Genomic DNA, 16,180 nt, shown 5'->3' on the forward strand with positions numbered 1-16,180 from the left:
TGTATGACAATCCAAGTATTAGTCCTCAATGTCCAGGGGCATAACCCAGGCTTTCAACCCTATTGTATTCATCAGAGTTGATAGAACTCACTCAAAGCAAGGTTAAAAGTGCCTAGTTCAGTGCTCTCTAAAAGAACCATAAGTACCTCCAGGAAATTTCTGAAGAATGGAGAGGTCACTATAGCAGTTCAGCTACTTAAATTTTTAAAAAGTGGCTGTATGGCCAAAAATGGCTGTATGCAAATGCCATAGCAGTTTAGCTACTTAAAAAATGTGTCTGACCACATAGGTGCTCAACAAATATCTGTTGAATGAATGCATAGATGAATGAATGAATAAGAGCTGACAGGTAGGTCTTATGCTTCTGTCAGGTGTCAGTCTGGTGAGCCCCTAATGCTAATTTCCTATCCCTCATATGGTCTGTCACATCTTCTTGTACCTTATATCTGAGCTGATACCATGTTGGACATCATTGCAGGAAGGCTCAACAATTGTTGTTGGGAGTGGTCCTGGGAGAACCGAGATATTACTTTATTTGCTCCCAGCCCTGGAGCTGGGAGATTATCTGGATTCCATAGTAGACCTGCCCATGCCTGCTCTAAGAGCCTCAGTGTGGTACTAATGTGATCATTATTCTAATCAATATCTCTTTCAGCCACTTCCACTGCCCTGATTTTCTGGCAGGATTTGTTTGCTCACTCAACCCTCTGCTTGGCAATCTGGTTAAAATTGCAACCTGAACCTCACCCAAGGCTATAAGAATTTATGAGCTCAGCTGGCAGACATTTAGACAGGAATGTTCTGAGTAGTGGTTTTCAGAATCACCCTGAAGAGCTTGTTCAGACACAGCCTGCTGGTGCCACCCCCAGAGTTTCAGATTTATTTTATCTGGTGTGAGGCCCAAGAATTTGCATTTCTAACAAGTTTCCAGGTGTTGCAGATGTTGCCGGTCCAGGGGCCACACTTTGAGACCCACTACTCCAGATGTGAATCCGTTTGAAATTTGGGAAACAAAATAAAGGAAGACCTCCTTGCTTTCATTTCCCTCTACCTGAAATATCTTTGGCTGAGTTCTCAAATGAATAGAAAAACTGTTCAGACTTGACTGGAAAAGGAAATAGGAAACTAAGAATTTGGTGGGAGGACTCTTAAAATCCTGTAATAATTGTGCCTTTCCTTTTCCAGGGTTTAGCACCCAGGTAACAGCAAGGACTACTCCAGTTTCCAAGTGAAACTAGCCAGGGGCACTGTTTCCTTGTTACCTTTCAAATCCTCTTCTTGTCATGTCCCACTGTTAACTAATGAAGAGCTTTACCTGATATATCTTTCTACCCTAAGAAGGCTAATAGTCATTCCTGCAGCATTGACTCAAGGACTAGTTTGCTGTGGAACGAGATTCCAGTGAGGTAAGGCCTGTGGGAATTTTTCTAGAAAAAGCTCTGGGGAACCATTTGCTCGTTGAAAAATTAGAAAGGAACAATAGCTGTGGGTTTCTGTGGTGGGAAAACGGGTGGCACTGACTATATTCCACAAAAGGAAAAGCTGTGTGTAGTCTGATTCTAAATCTTCAGTTGACTGAGGGAATAGAAGTTGGCTTTTATTTCACCACAACTGAGACTTTAACAAAAGGAAATGCATTTGGCTGTGGCAGGAATTAGAATATATTGTGCAGGAGGTTGATCCAGACTGAGTTTAAAAGGAATTCTGATTTTCTAGATGTGTTGGTCTGCAGGTGTCTTATTGATGTGAGTATTTTTAGAGGCTTTTGACTTCTGGCTGAAGGAGGGAAAAACTTTAGGGCTGGGGATCAGTTTCTAAGAAAAAGACAAGAACAATGGCGTGACAAAATGCCTATGATGTAATATTAGGCTAAAAACAGCAGAGTACAAAACTGTATTATACATTATTCTTGCAATTACAAAAATACCTAGCAGATAAAACTCTTCACAGATTCAGAAGGGCAAGAAGTATAGCTTTTAAACTTTTTTTATTACACATTTTAATTTCTATTTCTTATAATATTACATGGCAGAAAATTTATTTCTGTTCATTTAAGGTTGAACCCCATTTTCCCCACAGTTATGGCTAAATTCCTAGAGTTTGAGGAACCAATTAAATCCATGTGACAACTATTCTTTGAAATTGGTTGAGACATCTTTTAAAATACATAAAATATGTATTTTATTACATCTATTAAATACATAATAAATATTTCTAAATGTTCTATCAGATGAAGTTGTTAATTGTGTTATTCAACTCTTCTATATTTTTGCTGAATTGTTTTGGCTGCTTGAATCATAATTGATTGAAAAAAGGCATGCTGTAGTCTCCCGCCATCATGGTGATTTGTCAATTTATTTTTGCAGGTCTTTCAATTTTTGTTTAAATCTACTGAGTCTATTTAATAATGTGTGTACATGTTTAGAATTGTTACATTGCTTTAGTGACTTTAGTCTTTATTCATTGCATAGGAACTCTGTCCTTAATGATGCTATTTGTATTAAAGTCTTCTTTGGCTGATATTAATATATCTATACTGGCTGTCTTTTGGTTAGTATTTGGCTGAATGTATCTCTTCTCAACTTTTCATTATTTTCATGCTGTAGGTGTGTCTTTTGTAAGTAGCACAGAAGTTGGATTGTGTTGTAATCCAATCCGTCGTTCTCTTTTAACTGACAAGTTTAATTTACATGTATTGGGGTAATGGATATGTTTGGATTTGGTGTGATTAGCTTTATTTTCATATTATACTTCTTCTATGTTTGCTTTCTCCTTTTTAAACATCTTTTTTTTTAGGATCAATATTTATATATTTCCCTTGCTTCTTGTTTCATAAGTCCTATGTCATTAATTCTGTGGGGACAAGTCATTTTCTTAGAGTTCAAGTAAATTGCTACCACATGTTTTCTCACTCCTTTTTTAAAATGGAGGTGAAATTCCCATAACATAGAATTAACCATTTTAAAGTGAACAATTCTGCGGCTTTTACAATGTTCACAGTGTTGCGCAAGCACTACTCTATCTAGTTCCAAAGTATAACAAGGTCTCTTTTGCTTTGCTCTATAAGGTGTTTTATTAGGCCTCATGCCAGGTTGTTTTAATTTCCTTGATAAAGAAGAGCTCTATACATCCCCAGCATCTCCCAAAGGAGATGTGGACTGTCTACTCTGCTATTAGAATAATCATCAGTCTAATCTGAGGTGAAAATGCAGATGAATGTGCCCAGTTCTACCTGATCTCGCTGTGGTTGTTGTTACGAGCTAGTATTGTGTGGCTTCTTCTAACTGATATGAGTCTTGTCCTACTGTTTATTTTATTCATTTATGTTTTGCTTTTTTAAAAAATTCAGATATAATTGACATATTATAGTAGTTTCAGGTGTACTGACTATTTATTATAGATGCTGAACACTGGATTACAAGAAAACCACAATTCCCAGTAAGAGTTGTTACTAGAGGGCTTCCCTGGTGGTGCAGTGGTTGAGAGTCCGCCTGCCAATGCAGGGGACACGGGTTCGTACCCCGGTCTGGGAAGATCCCACATGCCGCGGAGCGGCTGGGCCCGTGAGCCATGGCCGCTAAGCCTGCGCGTCCAGAGCCTGTGCTCCGCAACGGGAGAGGCCACAACAGTGAGAGGCCCGTGTACTGCAAAAAAAAAAAAAAAAAAAGTTGTTACTAGAGCTCTACCTGACTCTACCCCACCTACAACATGTTATAGTGAGGATGTATAATTCCCTGGACCACTAATGGAATGTGTTGCCAGGATCCAGCACCTCCACCCTCACCCCAAATTTTCCCTGATGTTTTCTAGATAGTGTAATTCATGAATGTATGTAGAAAGAAGGAGGATGAGAACAGGTGACACTTTGGCTGCTAAAATATCAATATTCATGCCAAGAAGGGTTTGATCTCAGTTCTACTTGGCACAGACTCAATTTCTCTAATCTGGAGGGGCAGCAATTGGAGGAGGGACAAAATGTCTTCACACTTTTTGATTTTGGTTTTGGGTAGTAAAGTATATTAAGGCTTCTGGTTGCACTTATCAAGTCATTACCATCAGCTTCTCACATTCTGGCAATAGGTTGACTGATGGTGTAAGATTTTTCTTTGCAAATCTTCACATCTATCTTTGTCTTCACAGATAATTTGCTGGAAAGTTGGGAATAGCTGCATCGGAAAGTCATCATAGTTTTTTTTCTAAATGACATTTTGAGGTCCATAGGCCCTTGTATACCAAGGGCAGAGCAAGAGGGTCTGAAAGAACATAGAATTTGGGTCTTTTGTGAATAAATGGTGCCCCCCCAATTTGGTGACACTTCAGATTCTGGTTCTCAGAGCTTCCATTGAATAAAATGTTGTAAGATGACTCCTGAAGCAAGTTTTCTGTGGGAGTAGGGCCATGGTCTTGGTCTCAGCCACACTCAGAAATCAGGGAAGAAGCTGAAGGGAAACCCCACTCACTGCCTTGGCCTCTGTCCTGTGAGCTGGTCACTCCCATGGCTTCACAAAGTCACCTGCCCTCCTGGGAGGAAAAACACCTTGGGGTCCTGAAATTCTCTCTTCTTCATAGCTTCTCTAATATGGTTTCCTATCTTGTTCTCCATGGGGGAATTTAGAGCAGCAGATCTGAATGAATTTCCTGGGTCTGCTTTGAGGTAAGTTGGTAAAGCATTGAGAAGAGCATAACTCACATGACCTGAGTTTAATTTCTGGCTCCGTCATATAGAAGCTCAATGATTTTCTTTGCTTCATTTATTTTTTGTTGATGTGATCACTACTTGACACATGTTTTTATTTGTTTCTTCCACTAGAATATAAGCCCCCTTTGGGCATGGGGTTTGTTTGTCTTTTTGAATTGTATCTCCATTGCTTAGCACACAGCCTGGCACATTGTCATTAATATTTATTGCATTAGGATTGTTTCCTTTTTCTTCTTTTGCTATCCTAAGTAACTCTGAACTGAGCATCTTCAAATTTTCATTATGTGTAACTGATGTGGAATCTTCTTTCGAGTTATTTCACAAGGTACATCACAAGTGCAATTGTTAAGTCAAAGTCATAACTATTTTTTGACTCGATATGTATTAATAAGTTGCTTTCTAGGATGTCCTGCAAGTTATCAGAGTCTCCATAAATATATTTGTAGTTTTTAACTTTACTAATTTAATAGGCATAAAATGGTAGTAATTAATTAATTTCAACTTCTTTGATAAAGTTTCTATACTTCCTGAAATGTACCCTTAATCCATCATAGAGGAGGAGGTAAAGTATTACTTCCTATTAAAGAAAAACTGTGGGTCAAGGGTGAAGCCGAATCCAGCCTCTGTATGCTGACACCAAATTAAATCTCGGAGACAGAGTTTTGGGTGAAGTAGAAAAGAATAGCTTTATTGCTTTGCCAGGCAAAGGGGGCCACAGCAGGCTAATGTCCTCAAAACTGTGTGACCCACCCTGGAGGAGGTAGTGGGGAGTTTTATAGCAATTGTTCGAAGAGGACGTGATCAGTTCGTGAACATTCTTCTGATTGGTTGGTGGTGAGGTAAGTGGGAGTCAGCATCATCAACCTTCTGGTTCCAACTGGTCTGGGGTCTACTTGCTTGCCGGCAGCATTCCTTCCTATGTTACCCATTAATTTCTCCCACGTGGTGGGGCTTTCGGTCTGTACAAAACAGCTCAAAGATGTTGCTGTGTGTATCCCTTGATGAGGAGCCAGGACCTTGCCCCAAGGCTGCACTATTGTTTCTCTTGACTGTTTGTTTCTCCCTGGTCTGGCCTCCCCTCCCTTCCCTGATTAGCAACTTCTTGAATCTGCCCGTTGGAACTCAGGGAAGGTCATGGAGGCTGAATGAAGCCTATTTCCTGTAATCAGAGAAATGGGGGACACAAAAAGGCTTTTGTGCCCAGGAGCCCCCCAGGGCCCTTCTCAGTATCAAGGGGAAGAATAAAACAAGTGGGTACTTATTTATGCCATTTTCTCATTTTTCTTTCACGTGTCTCGTCTTTTTCTTGAAGCCTGCATATGAAGAAATTTTGATGATTTTTCTTTTCACCCCTAAATCATGCCTCTCTTCAGGTCCCTAGCCAGTTCTAGAGACTTTAACATTTTCCAAAAAAGAAAAGGGCTAGGGAGGTTTCTAGAGAAGATAGAAGAACCTGACTGAGGACCAGAGGTTTGGAAGTAAAGCAGCTGAGCGTGTTGGTGCGTCTGCAGGGGTGCTGGTGGGAAGCTAGGCTGAAGGGAGCCCGTGGCAGTTCTGCTGGGACACAGGAGTGTAACCAAACACAGTGTTATAGTCCATTCTTCGTACCAACCTTTTCCATCTCCTGTATTCATTTCTCCAATCTCACATCCACCTTCACGTGGGAGTAAGGGGTGGAGGTGAGGAAATAATCTTGTCCAAAGGTACATGTGTGTTTGCAAGCTCCCTTATCCATGAAAATATTTTATGCTATTAAAGAAAATCTCTTGAAATGGCTTTTTTAAAAGGAAGATAATTTATGTGGCTCGTCTACTCATTTTTAAGTCCAGAGGTGTGATTAACATCTTTGTCAGTATACATTTTTTGGTAAAAATTTAATAGTGCCTGTTAGAAATGGTAAGGACACAATTGGAGAGTTTGGACAACTTTGCTGTTGGTTGGCACAGACCATATTAAAGCAACGATGATCCCACAGCAGAGAAGTTTTTTTGATTTGTATTCAATTGAAAGAAACAGAGACTTGAATGAACAAATGAACAAACAAAAAAAACCACATTGATTTAACAGACATTTAATTCAAAGCCTTATTTTTATGTCTGGTAGTCAACCACCTAGGGCTGGTGTAGCAGCTTTGCAAAGCCATCTGGGACTCAGGATACTTCTTTTTTTCCACTTAGTCACACATAGGGTGTGCTTGTTACCTTATAGCCACAAAATGGCTCTTTCAATTCCATGTTAGTGCCCTCTTCGAAGCACTAGAAGTGGATGGGCAAAGGGCTTGTCTGTGCCTCCCCTTCCACTCCTTCACAAGCTTTGCTGTGAGATCCTCCCCACAGCTTTTGCTGAGTTAGCACTGTGTCATGTGGCTCTCCCTATGCATCAGGGAGGCTGGGGAAGGTGGGAGCTGTTTTGTAGTGTTTTTCTCTCTTTGCTTGCTTGTAAACTGGACACATTGAGACCACATGGGATAATTTTAGAAAGGAAGAGTGAAGATTTAACACTGAGTAACATTCAGTAACATTGAGCTGCCTCAGAACCTGAACATTTTGCCTTAAGAAATGTGAATTTGTCAGCCATGTGGTATTCATCACTGTGGAGGTTTGAGTGAGAGGTAATCATTGGGTTTAGAATAAACATTAAAAAGCAACAGGAGTTCAGGTGATGAAAATGTTTTGATTATAAACAGCGGAGATGCTTACACATCATTGCGAATGTATTTAGTGCTACTGAATTGTAGACTTACAAACTGTTAAAATTATAAATATTATGTCATATATATTTTATCACAGTAAAAATATGCAACAAGAGTGATAGCCGTTAAACTGGGGGAGAGTTGTAAACCTCTCTGGGTAGGAAGGATGTAGAGGACCTAAAATGTAATAAGATGTGGTTCTTTGTCTGGGGTGGATTAACCGTGGTAGTAGGGGTGAAATACTCTGAGAAAGAGTAAACAAAGATTCCCTCGGCCCATCTGTGGTCCCCTTCTGTCCCTCTTTTAAAGGACTGACTAGTACCATTGCCTTCTTTGATGTCTGCTGTGGCCTATAGGCTCACCCCTCCTGCTCTAAGGAGTCATCTTGCCAAATGTGTCAAGCATATTCTTCCCACTCACACCTGCAGGAAACCTGGCATACAGTCAGTATTGATAGGAAAAGTAGAGGCTTTTGGGGTTGGAATTGCCTGAAGTGTTAAGTTTTTGATGACTTTTTTTCATCTAAATTACAAATTATCTCCCAGTTTCAACCTCAGGGCACACTGCTTTCTCCCCCACCCACCCACCCCTTTTATTATTTATTTATGTTTAACATCTTTATTGGAGTATAATGGCTTTACAATGGTGTGTTAGTTTCTGCTTTATAACAAAGTGAATCAGCTACACCTATACATATATCCCCATATCCCCTCCCTCTTGCGTCTCCCTCCCACCCTCCCTATCCCACCCCTCTAGGTGGTCACAAAGCACCGAGCTGATCTCCCTGTGCTCTGCGGCCGCTTCCCACTAGCTATCTATTTTACATCTGGTAGTGTATATCTTGTGACTTCCCATTTGCTTCAAAGTAAAAGCCAGATGCCAGACAGTGGCTTATCAGTAAGGCCACCAAACATCCAGGTTTGCCTGCTTTAAGATTATTGCCCCAGTGTAATTATTAGTAACACCTCCTTTATCCTTACATGGATTCCAATCTGGACAATAAATTATATGGCCCTTCTACCTGTAAGGCCCTACATGATGTGTCTAGCCCTCTCTCAACATACTTCTCTGATCTCACCTTGTATTATCTCCCTGCTTCTTGCTCTGCTGTGATCACTTTGGGCTCCTCAGTGATTCTTGAACTCATGCGTGTGCTACTGCCCTAGAACCTTCACATGAGTTTTCTCTTTCTGGAATGTTCTTCCCCAGATATCTGCCTAATCTACTCCTTCAGGTCTTTGCTTAAATTTTACCTTCTCAAGGAGACATAGACTGCCCACCCAATTTAAAATTGCCATCACTCACTTCGCCTGCATCCCTGACCCCCTTTATTCTGTCTTGGCATTTCTTGTACTTATAAGTATACTATCTCACTTACATATATTTGATATTTATACTGTCTCACTTACATATCTATTATGTGTATTGCTCCTCTCCCCAGCTAGAATATGAACTTCTCCAGGGCAGGGACCTTGTCTTTTTTGTTCTACCATGTAGTAAAAGAGCCCAGAATGCCTCACACATAATAGACACTCCATATATGTTTGTTGAATGAGAGAAACAATAAGTGAAAATTTACATGATCTGTGGCCCATGTCCTCAAAACCTTGCAGGGTGATTGGCTAGCTATGAAGAGCCATGGTGTTAATAGCTGATGGTTTTACAACTCATTCGTTTATTCCTAAACTAGATACTTTTCATTTTTATTTCCCAAAGTAGTATTGGAACTTTGTGTGGCATAGGATTTGACCATCTTATTACAAATCAGTTTAGGGGCAATTTGGAAGACAGGTAGGTCTTCAGGACCCTTAGAAATAATCCCACAGAAGCAACTATCTGTTTTATCTAAGAGAAAGGCTAATCCTGCAGTAATGATTCTAAAAGTAAAAAGGAATTGACATTGGCACAATACTCTGTACTTTATAGAGCTCTCTCAATCTTACTATCTTATTTAATTCCAGACCAGTCTTGGGCTTCTCCATTCATTGACTTTGTTTGACCCTCTTCTTATTCCCCCTTGAGGGTTTAATTAAGTTCAACCATATTCTGTCAACTGTTCCAGTTTCAGTGAAATCTTTTGTTATTATAACAAGAAATTATTCTCTCAAATTGAAAACAAAAACAAAACCCATACCCCAAACCACTCTCCTTTTTTTGCCAGAGGGGAAACGCTCCCGTCACTGCAGTAGTCCATCTTCTCCTCATGAGCCTTTCAGATCTTCTGACATTCAGCCCATAATCTTCATCTTCGTATTCAACGTTGACATTCAAATGCCCTGAATGACGCAGATCCTATATCCTACTTGGGGAAAGGTGAGAAACTTCATGAAACAAAAAGAACATGTAAGTTTTTTCTGTTAGCTCTGCTTAATATATAAGAAAATTCAGGATGAGGTAGGGCTATCTGTTACCAACTGTGGGAGGAAATACTAGCTAGAATAGATTTCATGTCAAACCCCCATTGCTTAATTGGGTTCCAGAATAGCTCCTTTGCATCCTCTTGGTGTTGGTGTGGGTGAATTTGGGAGAGGGAGATGATTGGTAAGGAATTGAAAGCTACACCTAGAATTTCTTTTCATGTTTTAGGTCTGATTTTCAGGGAAGGCATTCTTGCCTCTTTGCAGCCAAGAGAAGAAAAATATCTGTACGGCAACCGAAAGAGGATGGTTTAGGAGAGAGTTCATCTTCTCTCGCGTTTCAATCAGTGGTAGACACTAACTCAGGACTCGAGAAAATGATTGGTCCAGCCATCTTACTCATCTATGCCCGTCCCAGAACCACGAAGTTATGAATCGAGGACTAAGCAAACCTACCTCGTCTTATCTTCTCCAATTCTAAACTTGGTGAGGTAGAGAGATGACTTTCTCTCCAGATTGACCCGGGCAAGCTTTGCTGCAGTGACTGACAGTCTCTCTGAGATGAACACTAAGCTGATGATTATCATAAGCCCAGCACAGTAGACAGGGAAAATAAGACATGGTAAAACTGTGAGCATATGTGATATCATCCAGCTAACATATGATGAAAGCGAGTATACTCCCTGTGCTACATGTGGATGAGACAGCCTACAACAGCTGGAATACACTTTGGCCTGTGGGGAGAGTAGGTCTGGAAACCAAGTGGAGCTAGATCCAATGACAGTGATCTCATCCATGGGCAGTGCCCTTTAGATTTTATGAAGATTTTCAGTTCAGTTATCTCACTTGAGCATAGGTCATAGAGCAGTTGTTAACAGCCTGGTGTTACACATAGGACTCAGATTCAGACCGGTTAGGGAGCTCATGCAGGGCCACAGAGCCAAGAACCAGGTCATTAGCTTCGGCCCCCTTTTCACTAAGCATGCTGCCTCCTCTATGGCTAGAAGGTATGAAGAAGGATGCATGTCTCCTGATTCATTGTTGTAGAGGAACATTCTGGACTGATCTAGAGCTGAGGCATAAACACAAGCTTAGCTTCAGGAAGGGTCTTATAGTCACATTTCTGCTTATCCCTGCTTTCCCCTTTTGTAATAGGAGCATGCAGGATTTTATCAAGTTATCTGTAGCCTGAGTGTCACTCTCCTTCCTAATTCACATATTCCTTCTTTCCTTCCTCCCTATTTCCCTTTTCTTCTTCTCTCCCTAAAACATTCATTAAGCATATTCTATGTATTAGGCACTACCTAATACATAAAGATCAGGAAAACAAAGATGAATAAAATATTGTTCTTTGTTTCAAGGAATATGTGGTTTATAATGGGAAACAGATTAAAAAACAAATTTCAGTAGAGACAAACAGTGGTGGCCCAGAGGTGAGAATGTTTTATGGGGGGAAGATGTGGGAAGGTTTGGAAAGGCTTCATGAACATGGAGGGTCAAATGAGTGGGGTCTGGAGGGGTGAGTTGGAGTATCTCAGACATTATAAGGTAGAGAAAGGACAGTCCATGTTTCTGTAAAGAGTTTACCTATAGTGATGCATTCTGACTTTTACTAGGTTTTATCTACCAATTCACTTTTTATGTATTGTGGACATGTCCTAAGGGTTCATAATTTGATGGCAGAGTGTGGGTCCCTGGTTGAAGCATAGGCGATTTCCACGGTAGAAGCCAAAATAAATGGCTAAGACTGGGAGTAAGAATTACACTCTGCTCTTGTTTTATATCCCCAAAGAAGGAAATTATTAAGTCCAATGTGTAAATGTAAACACTGGTGGGGGTATCACTTGAAGCCAGTGTACTCCTTGACATTTCTTAAATCAGTCTCCCTTAGTTCAACCTAACCTTGTTTCTAAGGTTGTGCTTACCTGTTGCCAGGTTAGAATTCTACTTTAGGCACACAAGGGTAAGATTAAGTGATCCTTTGGCTTTTCTAAGGAACATGGGAGGAGCCCAGAGCTGTAGGAAGTCCTTTACTAAGGCAAGTCAGTGTAGGACATGCCAGTGAGGACCTAGCGCACCAGGAAGATGTGGTTGTGTCCTTGCTCTTGATTCAAGCAGGTGATATGAAAAAAGAAAAGTCGTTAATATAATCAGACACAGAGTGATATGGTAGGTCTATGGGAGAAAAAACCCAAACGAAACAGGTCTATGAAAACCTTGTGGAACATGGTTGTGAGCTGTACATTATAGAGGTGAGTCAGAGCTTCGGATCCTAGGTATTTCACCTACATCAGCTTTCACCTCTGTTTCATTGTATCCATCTAGTCCTATCGCCACTCCTATAGGAACTTTTTTTCTCTGAATAATAAAATTTGCACTTTGTCTTCTAACCACACCTTCATGTCTCTCTATCCTTCCAGTTCTATCACCCAGTTGTCCCTGCCCTTTGTCTCCTTCTGCTTCATCTGGATCTCCAGTTTTGGACCTATTTTCTCAGTGCCTATTAGCCCCACCTGTCTTCACTGATTTTTCTATGAAACTTGAATTGCATGGCCCAGAACTTCAATAACTCTTCCCCTTATCCTTAATTCTATTGTTCAACCATCCTCTGCTGCAAGATCCTAACTGTCTGCCTTTTATGAACCTACTTTGGGGTTACTGAGCACTGGTGAGAAAAAAATCACATAACATGAAGCTTGTGTCATTATATCTATTTTTAATTAATTTTTATTGGAGTATAATTGCTTAACAATGTTGTGTTAGTTTCTACTGTACAGCAAAATGAATCAGCCATACATATACATATATCCCCTCCCTTTTGGACTTCCTTTCCATTCAGGTCACCACAGAGCATTGAGTAGAGTTCCCTGTGCTATACAGTATGTTCTCATTAGTTATCTATTTTATACGTAGTATCAATAGTATATATTTAAGATTCCCAAACTCAGCTGGGTTTTCACTTCTCAGCAAATTGAAGTAGCTTCTCCCCATTATGCCATTGTTTTCCTCCATAGCGTGTGTCACAAACAGAAATTATTTGGGGAGTGTATTTGTTTCTTGATTGTCTTCCTCCACTGAGGCTCTGTGAAAAAGAACCTTTGTTTATATTATATGCTCCTCTACTCCCAGTGCCTGGTGCATGACAGATGCTTGTTAAACAAATGAACAAGCCTCAGCTTGGATGTCACTATCTCTAGGAATTGTTCCAGAATCCCTGTCTCCTATCAAGTCTGAGTTAGGGATTTTTCCCTTAGCATCCTGTTTCTCTGTCATAGCATTTTATGTGCCATATTCCCATTGCCTGTTTACTTACCTTTATCTTTCTCTGCATCAGCATCCTCCAGTAGGACTTTTCACAAGGCTGGAAATATTCTATATCCGTGCTGTCCAATGCAGTAGCTACTAGGCATACGTGACTATTGAACATTTAAAAAGTAGCTAGGGACTTCCCTGGCAGTCCAGTGGTTACGACTCTATGCTTTCCTTAACTGCTGAGGGCCTGAGTTCAATCCCTGGTCAGGGAACTAAGATCCCACAAACCATGCGGCATGGCCAAAAAAAAAAAAAAAAAATGTGGCTAGTGTGACTGAGGAAATACACTTTTACTTTTATTTGATTTTAATTAATTTTAAATTTAAATAGCCACACATTGTTCATGGTAACCATGTTGGAGAGCACATGCAACTCTAAATTTTAAGCTCTGTGAGGTGAGGGACTGTATCTGTCTGGTTTTCTGTTGTATTTTTCAGGTCCAGCACAGGGCCTGGCATATGACAGGTATCCAATAAAAAGGGCATATAATCCATAGATTTTGTGTTGCTTAGAGGTTGATGCCTTCTATGGTGAGAGGGAGGTGGAATGTGAGAAAATTCTCTTTCAAAATGGGTTGAATATTTGTGCTGATGATTTTAAGAGATTAAGTTCTTATTATTTTGTGTGTGAAAGGTCTTCAAATGTAAGCTAGCAATAGTGGCTAGGCTTCAGGTAGCTGAATTTGTGATAGAAATGCTTCTCCTGTCTCAGCTCTCGACTATGTCATAGAAATTTTTAAAAATGTATTTTCATAAATTGTCTGAAGATCTACAAAATCAGGAAAATGAAGGGGACCCCTCCTGGGAATGAAAGACTCCCTCAGGATGAAGTGAGTATTTCTTTTATTTCTCTTCTATGGATGAGTGGTTGTAGCGCCTGCGATCCTTGAGCTAAGGAATTGCTTTGCCAGTTTAGTGATGTGAGCTAACACTTAGTTTGTGCCACATAACAAGCACTAATCTAAGTGTTTTCTATGCATTGATTTATGGGATTCTCAAGTACTACTATTATCTCCGCTTTAGAGATAAGAAAATTAAAGCATAGGATTAGTGACTTGCCCAGTGTCAGTTCAGTGGGGAAAGGAGGATCTGAACCCAGGCCCTCTGGTTCAAAATCCACTTTCACTTGTGTTGCCTCTTGTATAATGACTTGTGTCTCTCTCTACTTCTCATAACTCTAAACAGGTTTGCTATGGCTGTGAAATTTGTGTGTGCATGTGTGGTGAGTGTTTCCTGAAGAAGGTAGTTCTGTGTTGCAGCCTGGGACGTGAGGGGACCGGAATGCACAAGGCCTGGGGTGATGTAACCATGGGCCAGTGGAAAAGAATTCACCTTGGGATTAGAAGTCACTGTGTTCTCACTTATGGAGTTTTGGGAAATGTTACTCACCTCATTTGGTTATTAAAATTACATGTACTATGTATTTGAAAGGGCTTTATAAAGTGTAAAAGGCTCCATCAGGGTGGGTACCTAAGAATATAAAACATTGGCACAGTGACATTTAAGGAATGCCAGATCTCAGAGATAACACAGCTACAGGACTTAGTGGTTTGCCTAAGATTTGGAGAGAATTCTCACTTTTCTCTATCCTGCAGTTCAAGGGTTCATCCTCTTGGAGGGTGAAAGAGAGGCCTGAAGGCTTTCTTGCAATTTCGGATTTTCTGTGACTTAGAGTTGCTTCAATCCCAGAACAACCTAATGTCTTGGAAATCACCCAGATCACAAGCAGGAAAGGGATTAAAGGATGAAGGGAAGTGGTGGTGGTTGTGGTGGTGGTGGTGGTGGTGGTGGTGGTGGGGGGTGTGTGTGTGTGTGTATGACTAAAGGCCAATGCAGTCCCCTTGTAGCCCCTCCAGGAGACAAAATCTTCAAGCAGCCCATTTATATATACCTCTGCTCTCATGGCTGGTAACACCTACAAAGAGTTACATGCATTCTTGGCTGGTTCCAGCTCCGACGCTTTAGTGAGTACCACTCTGTACCATGGTCTGTCTGCCTGAGAGTACCACTTGCAGTTCTGGTTGTGATCATACTTCAAGGAGGCACTAGTAGGCCATAGAAGTCAGAAAAAGTTTAGAGAGGTTGCCTTAGGAAGCCATAGTTTTAAAATGTCTCTTAGAGCTGGAAAAGGAGACTGTGGGTAAGTAGCATCAAAAGCCATTAAAATTTTTTGAAATAAAAATAAATGGTAATTTATTGATTAGATTCTAGATTATTATTTCCCTGATATACATGGCACAACTGACACTGAGTAAGCTCATACCATGAATTAGCCATTGCAATAGGTCATACTGACATATTATCCTATTTCTCTTCACAGCATCCCTGCAAGGGGGACATTATATCTTTGGCAGATAGGACTCAGAGAGGCTAAGTAACATGCCCAAGGTCATTGGCTAGTGAATGAGAGAAACCAAGAAATGAAGATGTGAAAAAACTTTAAAGTTCCTGCCCTTTCCACTACACCAAGTTGCCTCTCTTCAATCTCAAATGAGAAGGTGTGGGTAGGCACTAAAGTTAAAAACTAGTTAAAGGAGGACCTTTTCAGCGAGTAGTAACACTGTGGATGGATATCATCACAGTTGTACATTAGTTTCAAAAGAAAGCTTATGTTGTATCAGGAACCAGCCCTCTTTCCTTTGGTAGAAGAGCCTTCTTAGAGCCCAGACCTACTCTACCAAGACACTTTACAATCTGGTTTATTGTAACGGGGGAGATTTTATAAAAGTGGGCTGGTGTGCTATGAGGGCTCAATTTTATTGAGATTTAATAAATGGGATGCTAGTCCAATTCCATATGCTCTGCAAATTCTTCTCAATTTAGTCCCCTCCTATCATCATAATAGCTTTGACTTGAAAATGAACACCTACGGTCATCATTATAAAGTACAAATTGAAGCTGTAATGTTTTCCTTTTCAGTGTTCCTACCTCCTTCATAGGGAATTCTTGGTAGTATACAATGTATGATATGCCAATTAAGTTATTTAAATTTTAAATGCTTCTAGCCATTATAGATTTCCAGGCATCCGTTATGATATTTTAAGGGTAGCTCTTTCCACTTCAAAGCAAGCGTGGTACCTTAAAGATCTCAAGTTACATACACTTTCGATATTAGACAGAG

The 16,180-nt window shown here is 40.4% G+C and overlaps 1 long non-coding RNA gene across 1 annotated transcript; it reads left to right on the forward strand.

Annotated features, from left to right (window-relative positions):
• Positions 1–954: 954 nt before the first annotated feature.
• LOC117198318 (uncharacterized) lies at positions 955–15,472 on the forward strand. Its single transcript, XR_007470230.1, has 4 exons — positions 955–1,406; positions 9,978–10,378; positions 13,827–13,889; positions 14,907–15,472. It is a non-coding gene; the product is annotated as an uncharacterized LOC117198318 (long non-coding RNA).
• Positions 15,473–16,180: the final 708 nt, after the last annotated feature.

This window comes from Orcinus orca, chromosome 1 (assembly GCF_937001465.1).
Source record: "Orcinus orca chromosome 1, mOrcOrc1.1, whole genome shotgun sequence".
Classification (NCBI taxonomy): domain Eukaryota; kingdom Metazoa; phylum Chordata; class Mammalia; order Artiodactyla; family Delphinidae; genus Orcinus; species Orcinus orca.